We start from the raw sequence: 13,391 nt of genomic DNA on the forward strand, positions 1-13,391 counted from the left end.
TAGAGCATCTCTGCTATGAAGACAGGCTAAAAGAGTTGGGGCTGTTCAGCCTGGAGAAGAGAAGAGAAGACTCCAGGGAGACCTTAGAGCACCTTCCGGTGCCTGAAGGGGCTACAGGAAAGATGGGGAGGGGCTTTTGACCAGGGCTTGTAGTGAGAGGACAAGGAGGAACAGTTTCAAACTGAAAGTGGGTAGATTTAGATAATAGGAAGAAACTCTTTACTGCGAGGGTGATGGGACACTGAAACAGATTGCCCAGAGAAGTTGTGGATGCCTCATCACTGGAAGTGTTCCAGGCCAGGTTGGATGACACTTAAAGCAACCTGGCCTAGTGACAAGTGTCCCTGCCAATACATTGTTGAGGTGGCTCATAAAATTTCAAAACTAAGTATAGATCAAGTTTCCCAGAAAAAGAAAAATCTGCCTTCACCTACACCCTGCTTTCTCACTCAACCCAAAACCCTCCAAAGGTACAAGCAAACTAGAAAACAATTCCCTCTGCTCCTGCCCAACACACCCAGGCCATCTGCAGCAGTCCTGCAAATGAAGCCAAACTAACTTTCCCTCCTAATTCTGTACCTAAATGGTAAAGTAGGTCATAGTTCATTAATAGAGTACCATTGGGTATTTGGTGGAGTTTTAACACCTCTGCCAAAGATGTCAAATCTTTTCTCCCTCTGCCTGCTGCCTGTAACACATACAGTGTATAAACTGGCTATTCCTTCTGTGCCTAGAAAATCCAAAGTGTGACTGGTGAGTGTCAGTCTAAGCAAGCACCATGAAAATGCAGTTTGGACATATCTGACATCACAGCTACAATTCTACCACCTTAATAAAACTGAAGTGCAGGCATTCCTTATTAACACGGGGAAAAAAAAAAAGGGGGGGGGGGGGGGGGATTTTGGTGCTCTATAGCCCTATAGAAAGGATCATAGCAAAAACAAACCAAGAGGAGCACTCAGCCCAGACATTTTGCCTCAAGACATTTGTAACTGGAAGGCAAATTCAGCATGTGCAAAAAGTGGGTTAGCCTTTTTCTTTTCATTGCCCAGGCCCACTCCTCCACAGTCCAGAGAAACCAAGAGAGCCTGGTGACTATTCCTATTCAGCAGCACAACCCAGAGTATCCATGTTACCTCTGTCTCTGCTGCCTCCATCAGTTAGTGCTCATTCTCTTACTCTCATTAATTTTGGTAGGTGACATATGACTAGATAAGCAAGAAAAAAAGATCCATCAAATAAACATACTGAATGCCAATCACCAAATCAGCTCATAAGTATCTTGCCAAAAATACTGTGAAATGTATAAATGGCAGCTGTATCTAACCAATTTTTCAAGAATCACAATCCTACAAGTTCCATAGTCATTATAAAGTGAAAGACATATAGAAATTTCTAATGTCATCCCAAATGCCATTAAAACACAAAGTGGTGTCCTCACAAGAGCTGTTCAAAAGTTTGATGCTCCTGGGTGCAATTTAAAAGCATTCCACAAATTCATTTCCAATACCAAAACCCTGATTCTTCAACTTGGCAATAGAGCATACCAAAAACAGGGATCAAACCCCTATCATTGTTTAGTCACAAGGACATGTAGGATCCCATAAAAACAGAAGAGATGTTATTCTTTTTGAATTATTAGAAACACTTAGACTTACTCCTACTACAGTAAAATTTTGTTCCAGGGGCATTTTCCAGAATTCAGTCACTTCCTTCTCTAAGTAGTGTTGTATTGCTTTTTATCGGCAAGACCTGAACACTTTCTTTTCTTTTTGGGAAGTTTCAAGGGCTTGGGACCTTGCTTTTGCCTTTCTTCCAAAGTTTCATATGTATTTTCTTGTCATTGTCTCATGCAACTATTAAACTGAAAAATTCAGTGGGTATTTGAGTATAAAGGCAGACAAGTTGAAACAGCCCAATCAGTTTGGTATGTCCTTTTGATCATCATTATTCATTTCTTTTTTAATAGCTATGACTATTTTCTTTGCTTTCTTAAGCAAAGAAAAATAAGCTGTGATGTAGGAGGGGATACACACAACACTGGCCATGGGAGAAGCAGAAAAGCTTATTTGTACCTTTTAAAAAATCCATTCTAATGTGATAGGGATCACATAACTACACACAATTCAATCTAACTCAGAGGTCTTATCTGATCCAATTTTTAACAGATTTAAAAGCCAAAAACAAGCTTTATGTATTTACAGATGAATAATGTGTCTAATTTCATTCAGCTTTGTATTTTTCAAGTATTCAAAGAGCAATTTTTATTTAAAAGATACTACATTCCCTCTGCACCTTTAAGAATATTATATTATAGCATAGCACAGGTTCTGTAAGGTATGCTATCATACTGATCTGTTCTGGTTTACAGTGAAGCAGAGGAGAAATGCTCCAGATAAAAATATACAACATTTTAATACAGTTCCATGCAAAGGGAACACAAGCTTTACCAGGCCTAACTTCTGTCACTATGCCCAATATTAATTTATGCTATCCCTCAATTGCTGCAATTCACACTGACAGAGCCTGGCCTCAGTCCAACACTAATCTTCCTGCTGTAATCAAGAGTTCTGTGCAGTGAATGAGACTGCACTACAGCTCAGTACTTACTGCACTTCTAGATCACAATTTATGCTCTTTTCCTTTTTGCCTTCTCTTTTTAGTCTTCTGCTCCTTCCCATGCTCTTTTCACTACTTGTTCTTTTAGCCTCTCAAGGCAACTCAGCCAGTTTCCCGTAAGATCAGGAATTCCTTTCAAAATGAGTAAAATGTTACAGCAATGGGCATTCAGGATAATCAAGTGAAAAGACTATGGTTACTTTACCATTTCAGATGTGATGAAACATGGTTTAGAACAAGTATTTCCTTTTTATTTTTCCTTTTTCTGAGTTGATTGCAGTGCTGGAGACCCTTAGGTACCAAAGTAGGAATGAATTCTTGTCTCCACAACTAGGTTTTCTCTCCCAGTGTTTATACCACTTCAGAGAGATCATATTTTATTCATATTTTACTAAACAGGCTCAGTCAGGCACCACTGTCAAAGAATCTGACTTGAGTGCTGTTCTTTTGAATATCACTGGCACTACTTAATGAGGTACTTCTCAGAAGAAATACAGCCTATCCTCACTTTGTTCAGAGATGCAACATATATGAATAGCACATCTGTTCATTACTTGTCCTGCAACAGACTAATCCAAGGAAGGTGATACTCCAGAGAACAGCACACCCTTTATGCTTTCTTGGGAAAGGATGCAAAATCACTTCCTTTTACCACTAAATTTAGGAAGAATAACAGTAAAAACACATTATCTTTATGTTTGGAGAACAATGTCTTAAACCAGTGCATGGACCTACTTAGAAACTAGGATAAAAATAGCATGTAAGGTTTATTTTTGGACTGGAATATTTTTTCATTCATTCTGGGCAGGGACTCATATCAGGGATGTTCTTGAAATCAATAATGGCCAAAAAGAAAGCCTAGTATGGAGGAAAAGCCTCTAAATAAGGAGCTGCTTGACAATAGAGAGACCTCACTTACATTCTTAGTCCCACTCCAGTCTTCCAAGATACCCACATCTACATCACTCAATGCTGACCTCCCATTTCCTCCCTATAAAGGATAATTTCTCACCTTTTTCTGTTTCTCTAACAATTTGTTTCTATTTCAAATGGAAGAGCTTGGATCAGGCAGTGCCCCTTCTTATAGATATGCTAAGTAGTAGCAAGCAGTGTGGATATCCAGTCTGGCAACTGTTGTTATAGTTAAGTCACAAATGAAATTAGTTAGATTCACAGAATTAAATTACTGTGTCATGGGATTTGCTCAATTTCTGCATTCCAGCATCAAAATATACCATTTAAAACTATCCTAACAGTAAATGTAATAATTATAAAACCTGGAAGTATCAAGTGCTAAATTCTGGCTTGCCTATATGTTTGTCTAGATCAGATAACATTAAAAGGGTATGGCAGGCTAATTCCTCACAGGGATTTTATCAGGAATACTCAGTAGCGGGCTAATAATTAATGTTGCTTTGCACTATCAAGTTAATCATGACTTGCAGAACAACTGGAAGAGAACACCTGTAGGACAACAGCTCAAAACTATTGCCGTTAAAATGATGAAGAGTTATTAGGTAGAAATCCAAGTATCTCATGCTTCAGAAACATGCAGCAGCAATTGACATGAAGAAGCATGTAAAGAAAGGAATTTTAGATGTTCAAGTATGGCATCAAACATACCTCACGTATATCTTTTTATATAAAAAAAAAAGGTATTTCTAAGAACTCAAGGCTTTTAGCAGACAGATGTTGTTCAAGTTCTAGTAAATATATTTTTATAAATTGTAATTATGAAATTAGCTTGGATGGAAGATGTGCATGAAGGAAATGCAGGATAAAACTAAGAATAGTGGATACACCATCATATCTGTAACGCTTCAAATCTTACTAGGAGGTTCCACTTACACTTAGATGAGCACCCTAAATTTACTGGCCTAGAACAATTCCTACTGAAAATTCTGGCCTATGATGACAGGAGGTACACGTAATCGTATATAGCTTCTAGATTAACTTTTGGGTCAAAATCAGCATAGTCAGCTCTGGCATCATCTAGTCATCCTACTCATGACTACAGGAGAACCAGGATAGACACCAGATGAGACTGGCAAAGAGAGAAACAGCAACCCAACTCCATACCCTTCCCATTAAGTAGGTTAACAGAGAAAGAAACAGCCATTTTCTTTTGACCTTTGGGGGCACGCATGAGGGAACATCTTCATGTCACCATTGCACTAAAGGATCATTTTCTTCTTGCCATGATAAAGACACAAAAAATTTCTCTTATGCTTTAAGAGGAGACAGATTCCAAAACATCTGATTTTGTTACACATATCAGAACTATGTCAGAGCCTTCAGATATGAGGCAAAAATCTTGATTCCACTCTTCTACAAGCATACAAATAAAAATCCTGGAAGAACGTATGGGGTTTTTTCACAACTCTTCATAGCCTTGCATATCAGAGAAAATGTCAGCAATTTTTAGTAAGGAGACAAAAATGAGAATCTATTCAACCTTATTTCTACTGGCTTCAAGATGAGATTCACATAGGAGCTAGATGCCTAGAAGTTTTATGTGCCATGTGTACATGGAAAAGATTATAACAGAAACTGTTCCAAATAAATTATATACTCATAGAAGTTCATTAAACCTCTTTATTTCAAAGATACTGTTGCATGATCTCAAGGGAGTATTAAGTTAACATAGAAAAAAATGTTTCCAGATTGAATAAATGCCCAGAATTAACCAACTTTGGTATGCTGTGACAGCAGTTATTATTAAGCAAGGCTAAAGAAAAAAAAACAACTTGAAATTATCAAGTAAAATAAATATTCTTGTGGCCAATTCTAAACTAGCAAGCAGTGTAGAAAGAATCTTATGATAGCCTTTACTTTGGTATGAGGTAAAAACATGGCTTTCGTTGTTGCTGTCGTTATGTTATTTACAGCCAAAAACCTTTCCAGAATGGAAATGTCTTTTTTAGAGGGTCACCACTGAGAAGGAAATTGTTCTGAGGGCCAGGGACTAGCCTGAAGAGAAATAAAAATAGGTATGGCAAAGGTAATACAAAAGGTACTCTGATACTGTTGTACATGTGGAGATACTAAAAATACTTTGTAAATGACCTGTTTGAAGGAGACCTGCACTTCAGCATATTAAAGATCATCTACAGTAATGCTTGGGAAAGCTAAGGTACAATTAACACAGTAAGATCATACACCCTGCATGTCAGATAACCTGAATAAAGCATCCAGACTGTTGTCTTTTCTTCAGAGAAAACAGGAAACAGCATTTTGGAAATCCCATATTGCTCTACCAGTGTTTCTCCTCATGTTCAGGGCAGAGCTCTCTCAACCGGGTGAGGGAAGAAATTACAGCCAGAAGTACCTTTTTCTGTTTAGGAAGCAGAAAAGGTAAAACTTTAACTGTCCTAGCCTCATTATTACAGCCCAACACAGAGTTCCCATATGTGGCACCTCATCCCTGTAGCCCAAGTACAGAACAGATATCATCTGTAGAGAGATGGTGCCTTTTGCACACTGGGGACAGAATAACTCCTGAACAATCTCTAGTAAAAATTAGTTCATTTCTACCCTACTTCTATCCCAGAAGACTAAAAAACTGGTTATCAACCCCTAAATTGAGAGAAATCTTGTGGGTCTCAGATGCAGTTTACTACAGCAAATCTCATATCTGTGTGCGAGTGTGGGAACTGTCATGTTATCAGGTGCCTTTGGCATTGCTTAACTATTGTTGAACATGAGCAGGGGCAAGACCAAAAACTAAGCAAACTGTAGTTTATGAACACAATTACCATTCATATGAGATCCTGAAAATTTAATTAAACTTAACTTTTTAAAAAAGCTGACACTACACCCAGGTCAAATTCTGTGTCAGAAATTAGAATGTGGAAATCCCAACCTAAATGTTAACCTCAGCATGGAAGCCCAAGGTTCAAAGTCTTACTGAATGTGTTGCTAAACTCAGAGAACAACTGAAGTTGATCTAAGGGTCCAGGTACTTATGATACTTTCAGTCTAACACAGATTAATTTCTTTCCTGTATTCAAGTCAAAACCTTCACTGAACTGTTCAGATTAGGCCTGTGCAGCAAATGAGTCCTAACTAGAACCTTTAGTAGCCAACAGATAACTTCCTCCATGGGATACAGAGTTAAGTAGATAATTTATTTAGGAACAGCTTATCACATTCCCCATGTGCATCTGTATAAATGGCACATACAGCTATTAGACATCTAAATCCCATCTGAATCCATGAGGAATCAAGTTGAAAATGGACTCATTTTAGTCACTATAATTCTCTGAACCCATTGAATAAAAGGGCCTAATGCTGAAAGACTTTGGTGAGGGTTCTGACCTGAAGATGATCTCCAAGTCCCTCTGTACTAACTGAAAGGGCCTGATCTACCTCGGCTTCTCTTTCAGTACTTAAAAACACTCTCCTTATGAATACACAATAGTGCTTCACACAAGGGATTGTTGATTGTGAAAGCACCTACTGCATTAAGTGCTGTGAACATCTGCCCTAGTTCTCTGTACCACCATCTCAACACTAGGAAACAGATTAATCAGTGAATATTGCACAGCCACCAGACTATCAGTACAGCAGCTTCTATTCACAAGTACAAATTACAACTGAAGTTACACTTTTGCTATGCTCTAAAACAATGAAAAAAAGACGTGGTCTGTTGGCTGTGCTGTCATGCCCTTGTCCTTCTAATCTGATAAACATGTGCTCTTCTTAGGTAAAATAATTTTAGATCATTATAGTAAATAAATAAATAAATAGTAGCTACAGGAATAGACTCCCTTCTGATTAAAATGACCTTTACAAGGCAAACTCATGTTCAGGAATGTTCATAAGGAATTTTAATAAGGCAAAGGCCAAGAGAACCAACACATAAAAAAAAAGCAAGTACATCTTTTACCTGGAAAGGCCTGTCATCCTCTCTGCCATGCACACTTCAGGCAGCCACCTTCAGAAATTCTAAGGAAATATTCAAAGTAACATTTTCCACTTCTCCCTTTACCAAATAAAAAATGCTGAGTTTCTCCAGACGCTTCCCCTAAAACAGAGGATGAATATTGAGAACGGATGCAGTGCTGATGAGGGTGCTCTAGAGATCTTGGTTCTCTCCTTATCCATAGTCAAGCAGCATAAAAAGCAATACATTACATTTCTGATGATTATTATGTCTCTGTGTTGACCTGGTAGGAGAGAAGATTTATATTCATTTCTTGTATCCTATGGTGAGTAATACTATGCTTGTAAAAGTCCCTTGAGATTTCAGTAGGACAACTGCACTCAGAGGTGCTCTTATTCCTGATAGGACTGAAATTAAGTAAACAAACTAAAGCTGCTTTTATTCCTGAATGAGTTTCTTTCTCTTGGGAGTTAACTCACATATATTAAACTATTTGCTTTAGCATAGATATATTTGACATCACAGCTTTAACTGATTAATACTAATTTTGCTGGGTATCACCACATATGCAGGCTTTGGATTGAAAAGCCAGGAGAGTTCATAGATACATCTTGTACAATGTTGTAGGTTAAAAAACAGGTTATGTAAAAAGACTCTACATAGACATCATCAGTTTGGGTGATCTTCAAACATGTGGTGTCCAATTTCTGGCTATCACAGCCAGACTTGACATAATCACTTTACCTTTTTGAATGGAATGCGTAAGTCAGGGGGGCAAAACACACCTTACATCCCTTCTACCAAGGCCTTCCATTCCAACATCCATTTAAGCTGCACTAACCCAGAGGTTTTTTCCAAGGCACCCACTCAGAACTGGAGCAAATTGAAGAAATTTGGATTTCAAAATGTGCTGCTTTCACAGGGTGCCCCCTTCAGACAGGAGCATGCATCAAATGAGAATGTATCCCTGCGTGTACATGTATTAAAGTAATAACTGAAAATGTCCTGAACACTTGTAAGTACAAGCCAGAATACACAGGACCAACTCAACTTCACTCTTAATTCTAAGAATGTTTTCTTTGAAGTTCAGTAAAACTTTAGATTTTACTTTGCTTTAGATTTTTTTCCTTAAAATATTAAAGTTGCTTTAGAGCTTAACATATTGGCAACTAAAAATTTCAAAAAACAGTGTTATCTCAAAACCAACCAAGATTCATCCACTTCAACAAGTTCAAGCTCAATTTGAAGCAAGACTAACTCACAATGAGTTAAACTCACCTAATTCAGAGTTGTCTGAATGTTTCCTTTGTTCATCCATGGAGTTACTGAATGACAGGATATGGTATCCAAATCATCTGTGAGCAGAAAAATGTTAGTCAGAAAAAGACATCTTGCCTTTAAGCTTTGCTTTCTTTTACTCATATGGCAGGGATTCCAACTGTGATTTAAAAACCAAAACAATACAATTCCTTTCTGGGAAAAATATCTTAAATTCTAAAATTGTATGTTGCTCTTGCTGGCAGTGGCAAAGGGGAAGACAAGGGTTAGCTGAAGATCAATCTCAGGGTGGCTAAAGTAGCCCAGTACAGACCTGGAATATCTAAAGGTTCAAATTAGTATTTTAGTGATCAGAAAGTGAGCAGATCCTGATAATAGTTTTCTCTGAACACAGCCAAAACAAATCTCCTGTTTCATCTACAAATCAAGAACTTTTCTCATTGCTTGCATATGTAAGACTCCATTACCTCTCTTTGGCTTGGAAGACAGATAAATTAGCAACTACCAGCTTTATGGGGTAATCTATAAACTCTTGGTTCAGCAAAATGGGAGTTCTAAATGAATGTTATTTTACTTTTGAGTAAATGCCTGAGATCAGGTTTTCTATGCAGCTCTGGAACTTTGTAATAACAGTGCACACTGTCAAACTGCTAGAAAAAAAATCTGGTATAAAAATGTTCATTATCTAGGGAAATCATAATTGGTTTTCATATCAGCTTTCCTTCTTAAAATACCCAAATGAACAAAGTAGATAATTGCAAAGTTCACAGAGTAGTAATTATATCCTGACTATAGCAACAAGATGCTGACAAACTAAAGACCCACTGTACACATAAATCGGCTGGTTTTTGTTTACAAGTGACAAGAAAGCTTTAAAAGATATTTATGCCATCCCTTAATTCATTCTACTGAGATTCACACATTTTGGTTGTGGCATTTCAGCACTTTCTGCACGCTGGTTCTAGGTAAACAAACATGTATCTTACTGAAAGAAAGTGATTAGTTCCATTGCCTTTTGTGGACCACTCACTTTTATTGCAGCACATCCTGATGCCCCTTGCTGAACTGGGCTTTTACTTTTAGTATCTTTCTTTTGTTCTCTCTCACTCAATGGGAATTTGTCTAGAATTGTTTTATACAACCCCATATAATTGAAGTAATTCTTACCATGCATTTAATCTCCTGTCATAGTTGTGTTATTTGCCCAGCCACAGCCAAAGCAGTCCAGTTCCCCCTGAGCCACAACAGACAAAATGGCATTTGGTAGGTTTTTGTTCCAGCAGGATTGTTTGTTCCAGTCATGTATTGAATCCAAAAGTTCTGCTTCTTCACCTTGTGATGTTTTGATGATGACAAGAAAAATATTAATCCTTTAAAAAAATAAAAGATTGCTTTGCTTTGAAAATTCGGGGAGATGACAAGACAAAGATACCTACTGTTTTATATTTAGCATCAAAATATGTCATCATTCAGCTGCAATGTTCTGTCTTCTGCAGCTTTTGCTAAGAACTAATATTAAGTACATCTCTGTCACTGCCATTAAACTACTTTGTCACCTCTTTTGAAAAGACAATTTCCTGATTTTCAGCTGCTTCCCTTATTTTCAAGGAATTACTCATCAGATTTTTACTATCTTTCTTCCTATATTTTTCTGGGGCAGCATAAAGAAACAAAGTATAGAAAGTGTAATATAACCTACATTAACACAAAAAAAACCCAGTAAAAAATACAAACCAATTATCAGGCTTTACATCACCAGAGTCTCAAACAACTCCTCCCCAGTCCAGTCTGTCAAGTGCCTACAGTCCAGCACCTTTCTTTTTAACCCAGGATTTGATTATGTCTCTCTCAGATGAAATTGATTTATGATTCCAAATATTAAACCTCTCACATGCCAACAGGATTCTGTTGTAGTTTTATCTGCTACAGCATTCATAGCCTAAGGAGCTCAGTAAGGCAAGATTTATAATGGTGAGGTGATATTAGATAAAATAATTGGACCATATCTAAAAGAAAATTGGAAGTTTTAAAAATACATCTGCCCATGTAAGAGCTTATGTGCCTCAGTCTATTTTTCTAGCCATTCCCCAGTTTAATAAAATTCTTTAATTTGTTCCTGCAAACTTTAATGTGCAAACAATATTTTGTAAATTGGAGTTCATGTTTTTCAATTTCAGCCCCTCTCACATTGTATCCACAAAGATAACTCATTGCTTTGGTGTTTTGTTTTCCTCTTCCAGCATGTGGCTCTGTTACCCTCTGCTAGTTCACCTCCCATTTATGAGACTATCTAATTCACAGATATATAGAGATCATAAAAAGATGTATATGCCAAGATAAGACCTGGAGATCATTTCTTGTACAGTTTTAGAAGAAGAAGATGCAGTGTTATAGAAAGTCTTGAAGGAAATATCACTTATTCCTACAGCATTTACTGAGGAACAGAAACAAGCAGTGAGAGAAGCAGAGCAATGATGCGGTGAACCTTTTAAAAGAAATCATGGGTCAAGATGTCACAGACAAACTCTGACTGTGGTCATGACCACAAAGAATGAAAACACAAGTTGACTGTGGAGAATGAACTGGTACAAAAGAGAGAGAGAGAGCAGTGATTCCAAAGATGATATACTCAGAAAATCAAGGGGAAGGAAGTAATTCTTTATGGACAACTCTCTATGCATTACATGAGAAGCTCTGTATGGGCCAAGTATACCTGGAGAAAAGAAGAAATTAAAAGAAATTTTGAATCTGAGCCAAGTACAAAAGTAAATTAGCAAAAATCTCTGTTTTAGTGATGCAATTAGTATGACCTGGCAGCAACTGGCAATCCAATTATAATCAACACAAGCACAGTTACAGGACAACAAAAGGACTTAGCTAGAACTACATGTTACTTCAACCCAACCCATCCAAGGGCAATTGTTATACCAATATTAATAGTCAAATCTCCAAAATTCTTGTTTACTTTAGGTTTTAAAAGATGAGACTTTAGGCAGCATAATATGGACAGAAACAGGTTCCAGAGAGGGAAAATGTAGCTTCCTCATGTAATGACAGAAGGACTGAGGATATTCACACAGAAATTTAGTGGTTGGAAGGGACCTCGAAAGATCATCTAGTCCAGGATAACCCAATGTAACACAAATCATTTAACAGACAATAGCCTCTTTTTTTTTTTTTTTTTTTTTTTTTTTTTCCCCCCCAGAGCGAAAAAAAACATGAAGAAACCACCTAGGGTAGAGAGTGAGCAGATTGCAGTAATTTTCCCAGACCATTGCACTACTCAAACATTTATTCACCTCTGAAGAGGAGCTGGCTGCTTTTCAAAATTACTTTCTCTGGTCTTCTAATCAGTCCCTTTCAGATAGGAAGGGGAGAACAGAACCTGTATCAAAAACGTAGAAAAGACTTATTTTGTCTCTCCTTGTGTGAGAAGAGGACCTGAAGGCTGGTGGTCTGAAATCCCAGTTCCCTATGTTTGGCACATGAGTCAGATCTGGCAGGCAAGCAGATCATATGTGATTTAACAAGTTCATTGCTCTCTTAACCTTGCTTAATGATTAATTTGGCACTAATTACAGATTGCATTAATACAGCTCATAACTTATGATTCAAGTATCAAATTATTTGTCAGGTTCACACCTCAATTTTAGCAAGACTGTACCTCCCTTTTTGTTTGTATTCAGCAGTTACAAAGTCAGTTGCAGGAAACCTGAACCCAACAAACAGCAATGTTGTTTGGAATGTTTCCTGAGTTTGCAGAACACCCTACCTAGTACACAAGTTCCTGTGTATTTTCATTTTTTGAAGAAAATAGGTTGGTTGTTTTTTTTAATGATATAGCCCAAAACTGGTTTGCAAAAAAAAGCACTTACTATCCATGTATTTCATGTAGTAGCACTAATAAATAGTTATTCCAGCATGGGGCAAGCACAGGCCTACAGTGGCACATGCAATTCCATTTCCCTAGTGGCTGTGCTTGTTGCAGTACAGGTTGGGTTTTATTGAAAGTCTAAGTAGAGATGCTAGGAATGAGTTTCACTTGCCAAGCTTTCTGAATTGTCAGTTTCAAAACACATACTTGTGTAGCACTTCAAACCAAACACATGAAAGAGAAGCAACTTGTCATTATATGAATGTGTTGCTAATGATGACTAGCTGATTAAGGACCACGATTTTTTCAGTTTCATTTGATTACTACCTCTGTGTCTTGATCTCAAACTACCACTGAGCTATCACTGTGTTTACCATCATCAACGACTAATATTACACAATCCTAGAGCAAGAAAGATGTATTGTCATGTGTAATGTCAAAAAAAGCCTTGAATTCTTGTTCAGAAGCAAAATCTCAGAGAAATAAAAAAAAAAAAAGCAGTGTACAATCATATGTGTAAACAGTTACAGCAAGGAGGAAAGTGTGTATCCAAGAGTGATGCATCACCCACCCTAATTTGTGCTGGTGCAAAAAACACTCAGACCTTAAGTGCAACAAAAGACCTATTTCTCCATCAGAAGCTGCAAAACAAACTCATACCAAAATTCAAGTGGTACCTTAGCAGCAACATGAGTTTTCATTGCATTTAGAGTAAAAGAAACAAAGAAATCTTTT

The sequence above is a fragment of the Chaetura pelagica genome, unplaced genomic scaffold, assembly GCF_000747805.2.
Source record: "Chaetura pelagica isolate M959 unplaced genomic scaffold, ChaPel_1.0 scaffold119, whole genome shotgun sequence".
Taxonomy (NCBI): domain Eukaryota; kingdom Metazoa; phylum Chordata; class Aves; order Apodiformes; family Apodidae; genus Chaetura; species Chaetura pelagica.